This window comes from Schistocerca piceifrons, chromosome 6 (genome assembly GCF_021461385.2).
Source record: "Schistocerca piceifrons isolate TAMUIC-IGC-003096 chromosome 6, iqSchPice1.1, whole genome shotgun sequence".
Lineage (NCBI taxonomy): Eukaryota > Metazoa > Arthropoda > Insecta > Orthoptera > Acrididae > Schistocerca > Schistocerca piceifrons.
The window spans coordinates 93,026,404-93,046,241 of NC_060143.1; the positions used below are offsets into that span (position 1 = coordinate 93,026,404).

General features: G+C 44.6%; 1 pseudogene; it reads left to right on the forward strand.

Moving 5' to 3' along the window:
• The first annotated feature begins 19,177 nt into the window (after positions 1–19,177).
• On the forward strand, positions 19,178–19,295 carry LOC124803566 (annotated as a pseudogene).
• Positions 19,296–19,838: the final 543 nt, after the last annotated feature.

Here is a 19,838-nt window from a genome sequence, read left to right on the forward strand (position 1 = left end):
ATGAACTCGTTTCCTTTATTTATTTATTTATCTTCGTTTGACATCGCCACTGGAAATGTGAACTAATTTACATGTGTAAATGTCCAACTGTTGCCAGTCATTAGATTACAGTCGTTTTCAACGAAAGGATTTCTAAACAGGAAACATAATAGCTTCATACATCGAAAATACTGCTGAGCTTAAACTTTTTTAAACACGCACATTAGAAAAGATAAATATTCTCCTCTTGCAACTGAAAGGAGAAACTTTATAAGATAAAAAAATTTTATTTGATAAAACAAGTATCTCTCTTTTGCCTCTTCTTCTGTCCCCCACCCCCTCCCCCAACGTGTAGCATCGCAAGATATTTTATTAACATTCAGTGCTCCTCGCTCCATAGTAAATCGAGATACCTAAAGAAGAGCACCAATATGTTCACAGTTTCTTGTAAAAGCAACCCAGTACAAAAGCAACTTCCTCAGATTTACAAATAAGGTAAAGAAGCACGAATTCTGTTGCTGCTGGACCATGAAGTTGTTTTTGTATTTCAATCCTTAAAACAGTTGGAAATTTAAGTTGAGGAGTACACTATTTTTAAGAAGTGTAATGAATTGCACAATTAATTGATTGCAGAAATCTCTCAGAACAATGTGTGTTGGTCAACTACCGCCAGCAGTTTCACATTTTCCTGTGTCAGAGAGGGAGACACCACCATTATGAGTATGCCTGCAATAGATCTGGCGTTCGCCATGCCTAGCTGACGTGACATCACGAACAAGCGCCGAGGCCTTCCTTTGAGTCGATGTTGATGTACTCTGACAATCATGGTCACCAGATCTCAATATTATTGAGCGTTTGTGATGATGTACTATGGAGAGAAGTTTGCCTGATCACTGTCCACCTTGTAATGGTACTTCAATTACGTAACCATTACGGCACCTCACCTGAACCTCTCGATACCAGTAATATTCTACTGTGTTTCTGCAAAGTAGTTGACATATTACTGAGACAACATTCAGATTTAATTTCATTTGTGATACATCGATATGTTTATATTGCAATGATATTATTCTTATGTGTATTCTTTCTTTTGTCGCTATGATCTTTGACATACTTTGAAAGGGTACAGTACCGCCCGACATTGAAAATAGGTACAACATACTTCATTATTTTTGTCAGAACAACACTTTTTTTTGTAAAATAACTCAATTTCAATTAATACAGCGAAGCCGGATACCAGCGTGGGAAAGAATGACAATTTATTTATTTAATTGATCACATGTGCACTCCCACAAAGTAAATCCCTACATCCAGTTTGGTGAGATCTGTGAAATGAATGAATGTATGGTTGTCTGCTAACCGCAGATACTGAATGTGAATATATGATCATCTTTGAGACGATCCTTTGGCCACCTTTGGTGGGACTAAAGAGATAAAATTTACCTGAGCTTTGAGTGCCTGAAATGTGGCTGACCAATACTGTAGCAAGGTGCTCCCCCACTTCGACAGAGGTGTGAGAGGACCTGGAGAACAGCCATGTTTCAGCACTCTGCCGCTGGATCTTGTGCTGTTAAGACCTTTTTTAGTTGTGCTCCGTAATGACAAAAGAGTGGAGACATGGTATGCATGTGTAATATTTAAGAGTAGTTTGAAATAATAATTTCTCTATTTCAGGAACTTTTGTGGGGAGAATTAAATGTCAGGCAGGTAATATTAATGGGATTGTAGTAATCTTCAGAAGTGACCAACGGTCACAATGAAACCACGTGTAGCAATAAGTTGAAATACTTACGTGTGCTTAAGTTAAGCTGAATTACTAGCGTGTGTACAATAAGTTGAAATACACTCCTGGAAATGGAAAAAAGAACACATTGACACCGGTGTGTCAGACCCACCATACTTGCTCCGGACACTGCGAGAGGGCTGTACAAGCAATGATCACACGCACGGCACAGCGGACACACCAGGAACCGCGGTGTTGGCCGTCGAATGGCGCTAGCTGCGCAGCATTTGTGCACCGCCGCCGTCAGTGTCAGCCAGTTTGCCGTGGCATACGGAGCTCCATCGCAGTCTTTAACACTGGTAGCATGCCGCGACAGCGTGGACGTGAACCGTATGTGCAGTTGACGGACTTTGAGCGAGGGCGTATAGTGGGCATGCGGGAGGCCGGGTGGACGTACCGCCGAATTGCTCAACACGTGGGGCGTGAGGTCTCCACAGTACATCGATGTTGTCGCCAGTGGTCGGCGGAAGGTACACGTGCCCGTCGACCTGGGACCGGACCGCAGCGACGCACGGATGCACGCCAAGACCGTAGGATCCTACGCAGTGCCGTAGGGGACCGCACCGCCACTTCCCAGCAAATTAGGGACACTGTTGCTCCTGGGGTATCGGCGAGGACCATTCGCAACCGTCTCCATGAAGCTGGGCTACGGTCCCGCACACCGTTAGGCCGTCTTCCGCTCACGCCCCAACATCGTGCAGCCCGCCTCCAGTGGTGTCGCAACAGGCGTGAATGGAGGGACGAATGGAGACGTGTCGTCTTCAGCGATGAGAGTCGCTTGTGCCTTGGTGCCAATGATGGTCGTATGCGTGTTTGGCGCCGTGCAGGTGAGCGCCACAATCAGGACTGCATACGACCGAGGCACACAGGGCCAACACCCGGCATCATGGTGTGGGGAGCGATCTCCTACACTGGCCGTACACCACTGGTGATCGTCGAGGGGACACTGAATAGTGCACGGTACATCCAAACCGTCATCGAACCCATCGTTCTACCATTCCTAGACCGGCAAGGGAACTTGCTGTTCCAACAGGACAATGCACGTCCGCATGTATCCCGTGCCACCCAACGTGCTCTAGAAGGTGTAAGTTAATTACCCTGGCCAGCAAGATCTCCGGATCTGTCCCCCATTGAGCATGTTTGGGACTGGATGAAGCGTCGTCTCACGCGGTCTGCACGTCCAGCACGAACGCTGGTCCAACTGAGGCGCCAGGTGGAAATGGCATGGCAAGCCGTTCCACAGGACTACATCCAGCATCTCTACGATCGTCTCCATGGGAGAATAGCAGCCTGCATTGCTGCGAAAGGTGGATATACACTGTACTAGTGCCGACATTGTGCATGCTCTGTTGCCTGTGTCTATGTGCCTGTGGTTCTGTCAGTGTGATCATGTGATGTATCTGACCCCAGGAATGTGTCAATAAAGTTTCCCCTTCCTGGGACAATGAATTCACGGTGTTCTTATTTCAATTTCCAGGAGTGTATTTAAGAAATAGTGCGTGTACCATAAGTTGAAATATTTAAGAAATGGCGTGTGCAGGACTTGAAATTAGAGAAGAGTACTTCCACGTGGTGAGTACTGTGTGAGTCTCAAACTGTGTATGAGACAAAAGATAAAGAGAAGTACTCGTCCATGGTATCAGTTGAGGACTCGCGTGTGTGATGAATACGTTCTTAATATTACTTTGCGTGATATAATTCCGTGTGACGCTAGATTCAAACTCTGAGAGAGAAGCAAGGTGAGTCGGCCGTCTATCCAGCAACGCCACTTGGCTTGCATTGCACAGGAAGACGTGCATATATCTCCAGAGTTCATAGTAGGAAAGTAGAATTACGAAGTGGGGCAGTGTCGTGTGAAACTGGGATAAATATTAATTGAAGTGGGAAAGCTGAAAGTGATAATGTTGTGACTATTCTCTGTGTAGTATTTCATATTGTAGTGTGGTGTATGTCATGTAATTTGGGTATGTGTGGTTAGCATGGGAGAGTAGCAAGGTAGTTTCAAAAGATTAGTGGGTTATGATTGTTCCTCCTGTACTGCTCGGTCTGGAGGAAAGTTTCGTGATGATTGTGACAGTCGAAGTGTGAGAAATAATAAAAGATCCACCATCCTATCCAGAAAGTGCAGTCTACCGTTAAATAATTACGAGACCATATAGAGACCATATAGAGATTCACCAATGTAAAGGCATGCCCACTGGGCGGAATTTCTCATGTGTTATTGTTGTAGGTTATAGAATTTGTGTGTTTAGGTTATAGAATTTATCGGAATAAATAAGATAGTGAAAAGAAAAAGATTGGTGGACTTTTCCTTCGAATTGTATGTTGTCATGATGTCCCGAATTTATAATGTGTACGCCATTCATATTCAGTGCGGTGGCCACGTGTTGATAAAAGCCGTTAAATAAAAGACAAAAAGAAAATGTGGTATTGCCAGTGCGTAGTGAACGGTCAGAGTTCTGTAAATCACTGATGGTCAGATGTGCGTGTCCGTTGCGTATTATTCATACAGGAGGATAATTTGTAACTTAATTGTGAGTGCGAGAGTTCATGTTACTCGATAAATAAGAATGAATCCACTCGCTTGGCAGACCACTCATCTTGCAGGCCCGACTGCTTGATGCCACAGTATGAGCAAGGCATGTGGGTGCCTCTCAACTTGTAACTCTGATGTTTGGGTGCGTAAGCGATTATTTGTTAAGTTGTGTAGTTGTTAGAGAGTCGGACCTGGAAAAAGTCAAGTCTTGGACGTCATGTTGGAAAGATGCATATTGTAGTTGGCTTATAAAATGTGAGGAAGATGTTTTCAAGTATGTTTTGTATTGTGATGTTTGTGTGTTAAGTGATATTAGAATGAAAGCAATTAAAAGAAAGTGTAACTTAAATTCGGAGTGCTGATTATTATTTTTACATCACTACTGTGCTAACTTTGAAAGGTTTAAACTCCAGGAATGGTTTGTGAAGCGCATCTACATAACTTTTGAATATAGCAGGCTAAAACCTAGGCCTCTTTGCATCAGAGTTTGGAATCATAACCATCTAGATCTTCAACGATTGAGCCACGATTTTACGACGAGACCTGCGTGGGAAACACAAAAAGATGAGTGCCTAGATTTTTCCTTATTACATGAAATGACTATTAACTGTGCTCTAATGACACCTGCCACATAATATGACTGTTGTTGCCCGATAATGCAGTATTTAGCAGCGTGAGCAACACCACAATCGTTATTAAAATTTTGACCTTTGTTGTGGTAGGTTAGAACCTCCACCATCATTACCTGAGCTTGCAGCTGCTTTGCAGGAATAATGGTGTAAGACCCCCGGAAAACGATAGAGGACCCGTATTTATCCACTGTGAGACTCCCCAGAGCTACCTTGAATACCAGTGGTTTTCTGTCGTTTCCATATATTCGTCCAGACCCTGTACTAGCGTGGTTTCGCACGAGAATCTCGGTCGTGCAGTGACCGGCAGTCCCGCCTTATTTAACCCCCCGTGCCCACAGGAACCAGCGGGCGGCGCAGGTGCTGCGCGACTGCCTGTCGCCGGTGACGAGCCACGCGGCGATGGTGGTGCACGCGTGTCCGTGCGCCGCGCACTACCGGGACAGCCTCACCGCGCTGCAGCTCGCCGCCAGGGTGCACCGCCTGCGGCACCGCTCCGCCAGCGCGAGGGTGCGTCAAGCCGGGCTGTTGTTGGGGGAGAGAACCTGCGGGCTGGGGCTCGAGCACCGCCTCGGCCCCTGCAGGGTCAGTCTTCAAGCGAAATGCCTGGACGCCCGCCACACTTCGAGGATTTTCTCAACTGGACCCTCTACAACACATGGGGTGGTATTTCCCAAGAAACAATCGCGCAGGCCAGGCCTCGTTTTTTTTTTTTATTTTTTTAATCATACACTCCCCTCCACAGGAGTAAGTAGTCCTCTGGGAAAATGCCTACAGGCTGGGCTGCGAGAGCTTTCTCAAGCAGATCAGCCCCCCCCCCCCCCCCCCCGCCTATTTGTGGACAAGTAATGCTTGTGGAAAATGCCATCAGGCCAAGTCTCAAGAATTCCCTTAACCAGATCTTACCCTTAACTGGATAGTGGGGTCAGCCTTCAAGGGAAATGCGTGGACGCCCGCCACACTTCGAGGATTTTCTCAACTGGACCCTCTACAACACATGGTGTGGTATTTCTCAAGAAACAATCGCGCAGGCCAGGCCTCGTTTTTTTTATTTTTTTAACCATACACTCCCCTCCACAGGAGTAAGTAGTCCTCTAGGAAAATGCCTACAGGCTGGGCCGCAAGAGTTTTCTCAAGCAGATCACCCCCCCCCCCCACCCCCCGCCTATTTGTGGACAAGTAATGCTTGTGGAAAATGCCATCACGCCAAGTCTCAACAATTCCCTTAACCAGATCTTACCCTTAACTGGATAGTGGGGTCAGTCTTCAAGGGAAATGCGTGGACGCCTGCCACACTTCGAGGATTTTCTCAACTGGACCCTCTACAACACATGGGGTGGTATTTCCCAAGAAACAATCGCGCGGGCCAGGCCTCGTTTTTTTTATTTTTTTTAATCATACACTCCCCTCCACAGGAGTAAGTAGTCCTCTAGGAAAATGCCTACAGGCTGGGCCGCAAGAGTTTTCTCAAGCAGATCACCCCCCCCCACCCCCCGCCTATTTGTGGACAAGTAATGCTTGTGGAAAATGCCATCACGCCAAGTCTCAACAATTCCCTTAACCAGATCTTACCCTTAACTGGATAGTGGGGTCAGTCTTCAAGGGAAATGCGTGGACGCCTGCCACACTTCGAGGATTTTCTCAACTGGACCCTCTACAACACATGGGGTGGTATTTCCCAAGAAACATTCGCGCAGGCCAGGCCTCGTTTTTTTTTATTTTTTTAGTCATACACTCCCCTCCACAGGAGTAAGTAGTCCTCTAGGAAAATGCCTACAGGCTGGGCCGCGAGAGTTTTCTCAAGCAGATCACACCCCCCCTCCCCCCCCACCTATTTGTGGACAAGTAATGCTTGTGGAAAATGCCATCACGCCAAGTCTCAAGAATTCCCTTAACCAGATTTTACCCTTAACTGGATAGTGGGGTCAGTCTTCAAGGGAAATGCGTGGACGCCTGCCACACTTCAAGGATTTTCTCAACTGGACCCTCTATAACACATGGCGTGGTATTTCTCAAGGAACAATCGTGCACGCCAGGCCTCGTTTCTTTTTTTTTTCCATCATACACTCCCCTACCTAGGAAAAATACCTATAGGCTAGGCCTTAAGGATTTTCTCAACTGAGCTCTTTGCCACACATGTGTAGGTATCTTTCAAGAAATAATTTAGCAGCCCAGAATTGCAGATATCCTCGACTAGACCCTCCTGTACAAATACAGCCGGCCAGTGTGGCCGAGCGGTTCTAGGTGCTTCAGTCCGGAACCGCGTGACTGCTACGGTCGCAGGTTCGAATCCTGCCTCGAGCATGGATGTGTGTGATGTCCTTAGGTTAGTTCTAAGTTGGGTTGGGTTGTTTTGGGGAAGAGACCAAACAGCGAGGTCATCGGTCTCATCGGATTAGGGAAGGACGGGGAAGGAAATCGGCCGTACCCTTTCAAAGGAACCATCCCGGCATTTGCCTGGATCAATTTAGGGAAATCACGGAAAACCTAAATCAGGATGGCCGGACGCAGGATTGAACCGTCGTCCTCCCGAATGCGAGTTCTAAGTTGTAGGGGACTGATGACTTCAGATGTTAAGTCCCACAGTGCCCAGAGCCATTTGAACCATTTTGTACAAATATACTGGTTGCGCCCAAACCTCAATGAAAATGCTTGCAATCTGAGCCTAAACGTTATCCTAAGCTCAGACCATCCTCAATTAAATTGCCTGCAGATCAGATACTGAGGATTTCCTCAGTTAAGCCCTTGCTCACGGAAGTCATAACTTTTTTTTCATCTGAGAGCTCTCGTTCTAAGACCTATTGTCTGCTGCTTGTTTAGGGCATGTACTGAAGTTTGTGGGAAAAATGTGGAACGGTTGAAGTGAAGGAAATTGTCTCATACTTGTTTTTCCATCAAATGCTTGCATGGTTTGTTGATGATGACGAACACAGTTATATTTACTTGTTGTGTTGCTAGTGTTATTAAGGTTAAAAACGTTATGAGGATAGCTGTTTCTCTACGTTAACCAGGCTCTTCTTCTTCTTTGTACCGGCATCCTATCGTCATAGAGTTCGCCTGTTCGATGCAGTGTACCTTGTGATATGCTTATCTTCACTGACAGTGTCTCTCCACTATGTTCTTGCTCTTCTCCGTTACTTTGTTTTTTTCGTATTGAGCTGGTATGTAGATTTAATATCAGGGCGCTAAACCCCTCCTTGCATCCGCCCTCACAATCACACGCATCTCGCATTTCGTGTTGACCTGCTGCCTGACGGTGTTGCTTCTTAATGCAGTCAGAGTCACTCCTGTTATCCGATGCAGCATTCGCACTCCTGCAGCGTGAATGTTTTCGCCTGGCGATCTCTGGCATTGTCCAAGGCCCTGTGCCGTACCTATGGCAAGCAGTATCATTGCCCCATGCACTTCGGTTGTGCGTTGGAGTGACGAATTACTCACTGCAACGTTATTTTAACGTTCCGAAGGTGATTGCATGAGCTGTCGAAACCTCTCATCGTGTTAGAAATGTGTGATGGAAGCAAATAAATTTTATACTACAGACGGATAGAGCAACAGCGTGCATCCTGATACGCATGCAAGTGGAATTTTGTCATGAATTGAAGATCTAGCAACAATTAAACTCTGATCACTATTTTTATAGTAATACTTCTCACTCACTGTGGCTTTACCATTTGTGCCCAGTATAATTTGAATCTACATCTTGTCAAAGCCAACTTCTGCTCACTTAAATTCTTTTGATATAAGACAAGGCACAGAACAAAAATAAAATTTCCTACAGCATCCCAAGCACAACTGACAACCCCAAAACCCGAGAATTTAAAACACATCGCACTGGATGGCACATGCAGATACAAATCTGAGAAAATTCCACTTGTTTGGCAAGGTGAAATTATGACACGCCAGTACGGTACTTGAAATGACAACATTGAAACCCAGAATTGCAGTCCACCAGGGTGTGGCACAGGAAGTCAATGTTGAATCAGTACACGGAAGATATTGCTTTCAAGAGCACCATGCAGCAGACGGATTTTTGTAACTTTTTGTATTTTTGGTACCGTACGTGAAGTTAGGAACTCACATGTTCCTCTCCCAAAGCAGTTCGATGCAACTCTCTAAAATAGTCTACGAGATTGACTTCGAAGTTTTTCGATTATTTTTAATGTGCTAAAGTAGGGGTCGTTCTCTGGCCGAACAGCGCGGCTGTGTGGTAGGATGCCCGCCTGACGTGTCGCAACCAGGCTCCAAGTTTTGGAGGCATGAAATTATTAATCCAAGCTGAAGTGTAAAATGCAAGTCGATGGAAAAAAACTTTAATTTGTAATTTTTAAAATATTCAGTCTTCATTATCAACCTTTTATAAAAGATCGGTAATCAACAATTTTTGTTTGCAATGAAAACTGCATTTTTGCGCGCAACGTATAATTAGAAATAAGGAGAGGTGGATTTTCATAAAAGTACAGATGTTTTAATTAGTAAATATTTGATGAATCTGATGTTTCAATGGCTTAGGTATCCGTACTGAATGTAAAAAAATGATGACCAAAACTAGACTCGTCCTAGCAATTATCAGGCTTGTGTACTTTATGTATGCTACGCTTCACGCAAATGGTCGTAGAACATATTCCTCTGTTTAAAATTTTGATTCCTCCTGGAACCGAACCCAAGCCCTTTGTAAAGCTTCAGGGTCGATTTTCTCGAGAATTTTTGATAGTTGGATCGAACTGCTTTGGGTGAAGTATATTTGAATTCTGAACTTCACATAAGGTACCATAAATACAAGACGTACAAAAATCCGACTGCCGTGTAACCCTCTTGTTAGACGTGATGCTCAGAACAACAGAGGCTGGCACCGAATTGTTTTTTCTTCATTGTTACATCCCCTCCTGGCCCCACACGAATTGTAGGTGAATTGGCAGCAACAACCTTGTATCCACTCTTCACCCAAAGAGGTTTCTAAAATGTGTTCAGAAGGGTACTAAAAACGTTAAAAAGTTGTTAAACTGCATATCGTTTGCAAGTTAAAATATCAAAGACTGACTACGTTTTATAAAAAGAGATAAATGGCTCATTATCTTCAGGTACTTATCTTTATAATGTCAACAATTAGCTATAAAACGTAACCAATTCCAGAAACTTTAATGTTTTAATTACCAATTATATTTTAATTACCAGTACACATTGTGGTGCCACACTACACGCTCAAATTATAGTACAGCACATTCTTCGCCATTTTCAAGCAATCATAACCGAAAGGGAATCTCGTTAAATGAATAGTTATTGGTTTTTACGTACTGAGTTATGCGAAAATTAATAAGTGAAATTTGTGTAATTCTAAACATACGAAATCAATTAAGGTGAATTACGGCACAGTTTCCTTAAAAAAGGACGCAGATGTTTCCCATCCCCACAACTGTCCCATCCGATCTTGTCATATATGTCCAGTGACATCGTCATCATCAGGACGTTCCCTATCCTACCTTTTTCAGTTCCAACAAGAGTGGTGCTTCTTTCAACTTAGATGGTAACATGTGTTTCCCATAACCAGCTAAAACATTTGATTGTGCTCCTTTCGGGGTGGTCTGCTGTGATGTCCGCTCCTCTGTGAATCTCTCTCTCTCATCCCTCCTCTGTCAATCATTTCATCTCAGAGTAGCACCTACACCCGGTCAGTTATCAGTTGACTGCAGGGTGTTGGGAAAAAGTGTACTATATTCTTACAGAACATAGTACTGGACGTATCCAGAAAGAAATACCTGTCGAGAAATTAGTCATTCTGCCCTTTGATGGCCACCTGTCTGTTGACACTGCAAGGGATGCTGAATGATCTCACTCATTCTCACACATCCTTCAGCTCTACTGAAGCAGTCAAGAACTCATGAAAACACGCCTGGCTGCCCTCGCATTTGGTAAAATGAATTGGAAACATGGTCATATGTTTATGGGAGTTTCTTATAGTTTTGACAAGAATACTTTTTTCCAACACTCGGTATTTATTTCAACTTCTTTCCCCTGTACTTTTCCCCTTTGCGGCTCCCTGATGTCCTTACCCATCTCCTGTCAACCAATCTCATCTTCACCTTGTTGCGCTGCAGAAAGCTATACAAGGCAAATGTAAAGAAGTATTAAAGATTTCCCCAGCCAGAACTGAATCAAGCCAAGACAAGTTCAAGTGCATTTTCGCACCCTGAATCTCAAACAGGCAGTAGAGCCGATACTGCAAAATCATGGCAAGCAACCGAGACCACTGCCACATATCACTTGGGCGAGATGTCTGAACCACCAGTTCAGCAGTTTGACTTCACTGCAAGGCAACATAACGTAACTCTAATGGCACTGAAAGGTGCCATACGAACATGCAACTCTCACACAAGAACACCTTTCACTCGACTGACATTGAAGAAAATTCATAGGTGAAGAGCTGAAAGCCACAGCTGAGACACTAAGATTTAGTAAAGAGCACTGATAAGGCCAGAAAACCATTCCAAATTCGGTCATCCTCCGATCACCAGATGACTACTACCTTCAAGACTGCAGCCAGCATGGTCTGCTGGACTTGGACATCATGAGCTGCAGACCTCTGCTTCACTGAAGTGAAGACTTAGTCTTCTACCACTGGCTCGCTGGAGGCCAAACTGACAGTGCTTGGCACACTGTCAAACTGTCGCTGTATTGGGGAGGTGAACTAAGTGTTGCTTCCTCCCCCACCAACCACCCGCGACTTGCTTCCGTGATCAGTTCCGAGTTAGAAAACTGCTGCGGAAGCAAAGGGAACTTCACAGCAAACATAAACATAGCTAAAGCCTTGCAGACAAACAAAAATTCCGCGAAGCGAAATGCAGTGTGAGGAGGGCTATGCGAGAGGCGTTCAATGAATTCGAAAATAAAGTTCTATGTACTGACTTGGCAGAAAATCCTAAGAAATTTTGGTCTTATGTCAAAGCGGTAGGTGGATCAAAACAGAATGTCCAGACACTCTGTGCCCAAAATGGTACTCAAACAGAGGATGACAGACTAAAGGCCGAAATACTAAATGTCTTTTTCCAAAGCTGTTTCACAGAGGAAGACTGCACTGTAGTTCCTTCCCTAGATTGTCGCACAGATGACAAAATGGTAGATATCGAAATAGACGACATAGGGATAGAGAAACAATTAAAATCGCTCAAAAGAGGAAAGGCCGCTGGACCTGATGGGATACCAGTTAGATTTTACGCAGAGTACTTGAAGGAACTTGCCCCCCTTCTTGCAGCGGTATACCGTAGGTCTCTAGAAGAGCGTAGCGTTGCAAACGATTGTAAAAGGGCACAGGTTCAAATGGTTCAAATGGCTCTGAGCACTATGGGACTTAACATCTATGGTCATCAGTCCCCTATAACTTAGAACTACTTAAACCTAACTAACCTAAGGACATCACACAACACCCAGTCATCACGAAGCAGAGAGAATCCCTGAGGACACAGGTCATCCCCGTTTTCAAGAAGGGACGTCGAACAGATGTGCAGAACTATAGACCTATATCTCTAACGTCGATCAGTTGTAGAATTTAGGAAGACGTATTATGTTCGAGTATAATGACTTTTCTGGAGACTAGAAATCTACTCTGTAGGAATCAGCATGGGTTTCGAAAAAGACGATCGTGTAAAACCCAGCTCGCGCTATTCGTCCACGAGACTCAGAGGGCCATAGACACTGGTTCCCAGGTAGATGCCGTGTTTCTTGGCTTCCGCAAAGCGTTCGATACAGTTCCCCACAGTCGTTTAATGAACAAAGTAAGAGCATATGGACTATCAAACCAATTGTGTGATTGGATTGAAGAGTTCCTAGATAACAGAATGCAACATGTCATTCTCAATGGAGAGAAGTCTTCCGAAGTAAGAGTGATTTCAGGTGTGCCACAGGGGAGTGTCGTAGGACCGTTGCTATTCACAATATACATAAATTACCTTGTCGATGACATCGGAAGTTCACTGAGGCTTTTTGCGGATGATGCTGTGGTATATCGAGAGGGTGTAACAATGGAAAATTGTACTGAAATGCAGGAGGATCTGCAGCGAATTGACGCATGGTGCAGGGAATGGCAATTGAATCTCAACGTAGACAAGTGTAATCTGCTGCGATCACATAGAAAGAAAGATTCCTTATCATTTAGCTACAATATAGCAGGTCAGCAACTGGAAGCAGTTAATTCCATAAATTATCTGGGAGTACGCATTAGGAGTGATTTAAAATGGAATGATCATATAAAGTTGATCGTCGGTAAAGCAGATGCCAGACTGAGATTCATTGGAAGAATCCTAAGGAAATGCAATCCAAAAACAAATGAAGTAGATTACAGTACGCTTGTTCGCCCACTACTTGAATACTGCTCAGGAGTGTGGGATCCGTACCAGATAGGATTGATAGAAGAGATAGAGAAGATCCAACGGAGAGCAGCGCGCTTCGTTGCAGGATCATTTAGTGATCGCAAAAGCGTTACGGAGATGGTAGATAAACTCCAGTGGAAGACTCTGCAGGAGAGACGCTCAGTTGCTCGGTACGGGCTTTTGTTGAAGTTTCGAGAACATACGTTCACCGAGGAGTCACGCGGTATATTGCTCCCTCCTATGTATATCTCGCGAAGAGACCATGAGGATAAAATCAGAGAGATTAGAGCCCACACAGAGGCATACCGACAACCCTTCTTTCCACGAACAATACGAGACTGGAATAGAAGGGAGAACCGATAGAGGTACTCATGGTACACTCCGCCACACACCGTCAGTTGGCTTGCGGAGTGTGGATGTCGATGTAGATCAGACACTTGTATCCATGGTCTTCCTCGCATGGAGAGGCCGTGAGGTAACTCTGCAGCACCAGCATCATCCCATGCAGAGCTGCTGGAAGCTTCCTGGGGCACTCGTTAGATGTAAATGAGTGAACCCTGATGAAATGTCGCCCAGCTGTGGTACAGTACCGCTCGACAAGCAGCACTTGCAACCAGCTGGCTAGCTGCCTTGCACAGCGCTGCTTCCGGCGCACTAGCCGGTGTGACCTCACCGATGGCCTGAACACTTAGGTTGATGCGTCAGTGTGCTCGAGTCCTGCATGTCGTCGCCTCTGCTGTTCTTGCTGCTGCCACGGAGAAGATTATTCAATTGCAAAATCAAAACTAGTAAATATCTACACCGCTAATGCTGCCTCATTAGCGCCTACAGTGCCTGATATACAATAATTACTGTGCTGCATCCGTACCGGTCATATCCCACTGACCCTTACAGCAGTAATGTTTTCCATATGCTCCTTTCCACGTCGATTCTGAGCAGAACCTGTTCATTTCTTATCCTATCAGTCCATATAATTTTCAACATCCTCCTGTAATACCATTTCTCAAATATTTCGATTCTCTTCTTTCCCATTTTTTTCCACAATCACTTCTAATCAAAGCTTCGTTCCAGGTGCGCATCCTAAGATATTTAGTTCTGAATTTAAGCCCTGTGTTTCACGACAGCAGACTTCTTTTGGCGGGAATGCTCTTCTTGTCTGGTCTAGTCTGTTTCTCTTATGTCCTCTTTGCTTCGTTCGTCATGGTTTGTTTCTCATTTCTGCTGCTGCTGAATACTTTCGCCTTTCTTTGGTTTATTCTCAATCTCAGAGCTAGAAATCTGTCCCATAGTTCTAGCATTTGTCTGCACCTCTTGTCTCACTGCTCAAGAAAATGATACTTATTCTGGCCCCATATTCCGTGTTCAGCAGACAGTTCACCTGTCCAACAGCTCCTATAATTCACTTTGAATTTTAATCGAGTTCTGAATCTTTATTTCATTTTCTGTATTGCTTCTTCGACATACGGAAATACAGCATCCTGCCTTATACCATCTCATTAACTGGCTTTCCACTGATGTTGTAAATATTTTATAGATTATCAATATCTCCGTATAGAGTGTACCTGTATCACACATTTTGCACGTTTTATCCAGTCGAATGTTTTTTGCAAATCGACAAATGTTATGAAAGAGTCTAGATTTTTCTTAAGTTTTGCTTTTGTGATCAAAGATAACGTCAGAACCTCCTCTCTGGTACCTTTACCTTTCATAAAACCAAAATGATTTGCCATGTAAGAGGACCTCAATTTTATTTTCCACTCTTCTGTGTATTATTCTGATCGGTAACTTGAATGCAAGAGTTATTAAGCTGATTGTTCTATAGTTCTCGTAATATCTGCACCTCCTATGTTTTAGAAGTTATAACATGTAGTCTTCTGAATGTTTTTGTTTTTGAACTTTTAAGTGATGAGTTTTAAATTTTTATATCTGTTCCTATGACGTAAACTGAATGCAATGAAACGTTATTGATAATTTTAGTGTTAATCGTGAAATTCTCTAGCATTCCTCTTGAAACAGTATTCTGATGTATCGTCTACTTTGAAGAAGTATTCTGCTACACTTGCGTATAATACGTTGTATGTTCAGTGTAATCTTCAATATGATGGCGATATCCGATGAGTGCATTGATCTTTTCGTAGCGTTGATTCGCAGGTATGTGATTAAATGAAATAACGGACCTACAGTTATTCCTTTTGAGTTATAACTTATTATTTTCACTTTGTTTTACGGCACATACTGTTACCATACAACATTACCATTGACTGCAACGAATTTTTCTCAATGGACCACACTGTTGAAACTAAAATCCGTTCGATAACTTTCCTATTGAAAAGACACACGTATCTGATGCCCTCAGTATTCTTTCGAAAACTGTTAATTGCCTCAGAATTCTTAGAGCTGTCCCGTATAGTTCGCAGTCGTTCGCTGTTACGAGCACCTACTAGGCCCTCCCGTTTGTGACTTTGTCGTCTATCCCAGCGGTTTACCGTTCCTAAGTCTCACTCTGTGCCTTTCATCAATTGCTCCACATTGTTTCACGTGACTTCGTGATGAGTGGAATGCTCTTCGAAAGAATTCCCTTTCCTTACCGATACTTATTACTTTCAGACTGCTACATAAAATTGGATGCTGTTTTACCTATACAAAAGTTTTAATTATTTTTAGTTAATATAAATGTGAGGCAACATCGAAGGCTTCTGAAGATACGGTCACCTTACAATGGCATGAGTAGCATGCTTGCGAACGTTTATGTGGTACACCTTTCTGTCTCCTTCTGGATAAATCCTCACAGATTCTACACACTAGTTATAATAAACACTTAGTGCCCAAGTCCGCCAGTCATGGAGCAGTGCGACGACTGACAAGTGTTGCGCTGGGTGTCTGCAGGGCGCGTCGGCCGGCTCCAGGGCGTCGTGGGAGCCTGGAGCGCCGGGACTGCGCCGCTCCAGCAGCAGCGAGCTGGAGCCCTCCAGCAGCGAGCTGTCCGCCGACACGGTCATCCACCTGGGCGGCCGCGCCCTCCACGCCACGGTCAGTCTGCTCGGCGAGTGCGCGAGATGTACAAAAGAGCGAAAACTTAAATTGAAAAACAAAAATCTTGCACCGATTTAAAAAAAAAAAAGTGGATTTCTTGGTATGTAGCACGCTTTGCAAGACAGTTGGAACATACTGGTTCATAAAATGCAAACTATTTGTCTCTGTTACCCATCGTTATTCAGATGTGCCAAATCGAACAATTACTTACGCGGACTAGCGAAAACGTTACGACCAGCTGCTTAGTAGCACTTTGGTCAGTCTTTGGATAATAATACAACAAGTTTACGGGTAATCATTTTGCGGTTGTAGCTCTTTTTTTCCGTGTGTGCTTTAACAATATGTATGTTTTTGGATATGACCGCCTTTAGCAAAACACAATTTTTTTTTTGTTTTTTACCCCAAATATGTTTCACACCAGTTGCAGCATCTTCAGTGGGCTTTTATTTTTCATCTGTTAAAGATAAAGAATGTTCTTTACTGTTTGTATACATGTAACTATTAATTTTTAAATCGTAATTACTGATATTTGAAAAAACACATAAATTATGAATTCATACCTTTTTTACCACATGGTGTAGTTTTTCTGATGTGTTGTGTTTCTACAGTGACTGTTTTGTTCCACGGTTTGTCATCTGCAACCACTTACACCTTGCAGTAGATAAATTGTTTAAGCCAAAACTAACGATTTGAAAATTGTTATTTCTATGCCTGAAATTAATTAATTCTAGCCGCGCGGGAATAGCCGAGCGGTCTAGAGCGCTGCAGTCATGAACTGACTGTGCGGCTGGTCCTGGCGGAGGTTCGAGTCCTCCCTCGGGCATGGGTGTGTGTGCTTGTCCTTAGGATAATTTAGGTTAAGTAGTGTGTAAGCTTAGGAGCTGATGACCTTAGCAGTAAGTCCCATAAGATTTCACACACTTTTGAACATTTTTTTATTAATTCTATGTGTGTATGTGTGTGTGTTTATTTACGTTATGTTTTACTTACGTTTTCTTTTTCCTCATCTTCATCACTGTCAAACACTATATATTGAGCTGACACCGTCACTTTCACTATTTCACTGTTTACCAGTTGTAAAAACAAACATGGCGGCCAGTGGAACAGCTGAAGGTGTAAAAACAAGATGTCTGACAGTGGAACAGTTCAAGGTGTTGCTGGCGGTTGTTCTGAATCTTTCAGAGGTGTCTGTGAATTTTGTGTGTGTGTGTGTGTGTGTGTGTGTGTGTGTGTGTGTGTGTGGTGTGGAGAGGGAGAGAGAGAGAGAGAGAGAGAGAGAGAGAGAGAGAGAGTGAGTGTGACAGCAGTAGGTTTTAGGATTTTTGTGTGTTTGCGTGTGGGGGGGGCGGGGGGGGGGGGGGAGGGGGTGAGAGCTCTATAGGTTGGTATTGTCTAATAATTCTTTGAGGGTGTATGTCGTTCGAGATGTGTATGCACACGTCACGTAGTTTCGGTAAATTACGGGCCTGTGGTTTGTGGGTGACAAACTGGCGACCTATACCGTCCCAGATTGGTCCAGATCAGCATATCTGGCGACCAAGAAATCATCGTAACTTCACTGTAGTGCCCCACAAACCACTGTAGCACGGTTCTGGCCTTGTTACACGCACAGTTCTCCTAGTGGAAGATACGGTCGCCGTCGAGGGACACATCATACATAAACAGATGCAGGTAGCCTATTGACGGACGTGGTCCACGGCTGTCGTGGTGTTTTCGATTATTACCACAGTCCCTATGGAAGATCGTACTGCCCTCAGTGACTTCCCTTCGTGGTGGGGTGCACCTTTCGAGTAGCCGTTCCTCTGGATGACGAAGTGTCCGAACACGACCATCATCTTGGTGTAACAAGAGGTTCGGCTTATCGTACAAGACGACACTTTCCCATTGATCCACGATCCAGCCTCGACGAAACCGTGCCCACTGCAGTCGTAACTGACGACGTCGCGTCAGCGTGGGGCACGTAGCGGTCCTCTGCTGCAGAGTCCCGCGTTCAGTGGTGTGTGCTAAACGGTCTGCTCTCAAACACCTCTGTCTGCACCAGTATCGTATAGTCCTTCGTCAGACGTGGTGCAGACAGCCGCCTGTACTGCTTCACGGAGTGGGCAGACCTCCGACCTCCACGTCCTGTGACAGGGCTTCGACGTCCGAGCCTGATCGCCCACTCGCGACCTCGCCGCCCTTCAGATTGCTCTCCACAGAAGGAGCCCACGACGGCCGACCAGCTTCGGCGTTGCTGCTTCCCAGGTTCTGGGCCGCAACACTCTGCCCTTTCTCAGGGCCAGTCACGTCAGTGGATTCCCCCCACTTTTGGCGCAGCACACCATCGCCAGAACAACACCCCAATCGCCCCTGCTGCGCTCACATACAACTCCCTTAGGGCGTCGCGCTGCCACATCGCCACAGGGCGCATTCACACTCGTGGTGGGCAGTGGTGACAGCTTCGCTTCATCAGTGTGTATGTGTAGCTTTCCATCAAAACAAACGATACACTTGTAACAGTTTCACTGGACCATTCTTTACTATGTGGACTAAACACAACACGACTTTACCTGTAAAAGCCACAGAAGGTGCGCACACACTAACACGAAAAACACTTCCTCTGCTTTTAGTCTGAATTTATTGGCTGTAGACTTATGCTGAAAATTTGACAAGTCGGACTGAAGCACCTCTGCGCCCCATCGACCTTGAAAGTGTTATAACCCTACCAATACTATTGCACTTTAGTATGCGTTTACCTAAATAACAGAAAATCCTGTCTATGTTTCCACGGATAACCCTCTCACTAAATTTAGTTTCAAAATAAAATACACTATGAGAGGATAGTCCTGTTAAAAGGGAAAGCTAATGAATAGACGTGGGCAACGGCCTTGCCGCAGTGGATACACCGGTTCCCGTAAGATCACCGAAGTTAAGCGCTGTCGGGCGTGGTCGGCACTTGGATGGGTGACCATCCAGGCCGCCATGTGCTGCTGCCAGTTTTCGGGGTGCACTCAGCCTCGTGATGCCAATTGAGGAGCTACTCGACCGAATAGCAGCGGCTTCGGCCAAGAATACCATCTTACGACTGGGAGAGCGGTGTGCTGACTCCACGCCCCCTCCTATCTGCATCCTCCACCGAGGATGACACGGCGGTCGGATGGTCCCGGTAGGCCACCCGTGGCCTGAAGACAGAGTGCTTTTTAATCCATAGACTCATCTTGTGGTTGAAGCTCTTTCTTTCCGTGTTTGCTTTAACGATACTTATGTTTTTGGATAGGGTCGGCCTTTAGCAAAAGACAATTTTGTTTTTTAACCCAAACATGTTTCACTGCAGTTGCAGCATCTTCAGTGGACTTTTATTTTTCATCTGTTAAAGATGAAGAACGTTCTTTACTGTTTGTATACGTGTAACTATTAGTGTTTAAATCGTAGTTACAGATATTTGGAAAAACACATAAATTATGAATTCATACCTTTTTACCACATGGTGTGGTTTTTCTGATGTGTTGTGTTTCTACAGTGACTGTTTCGTTCCACAG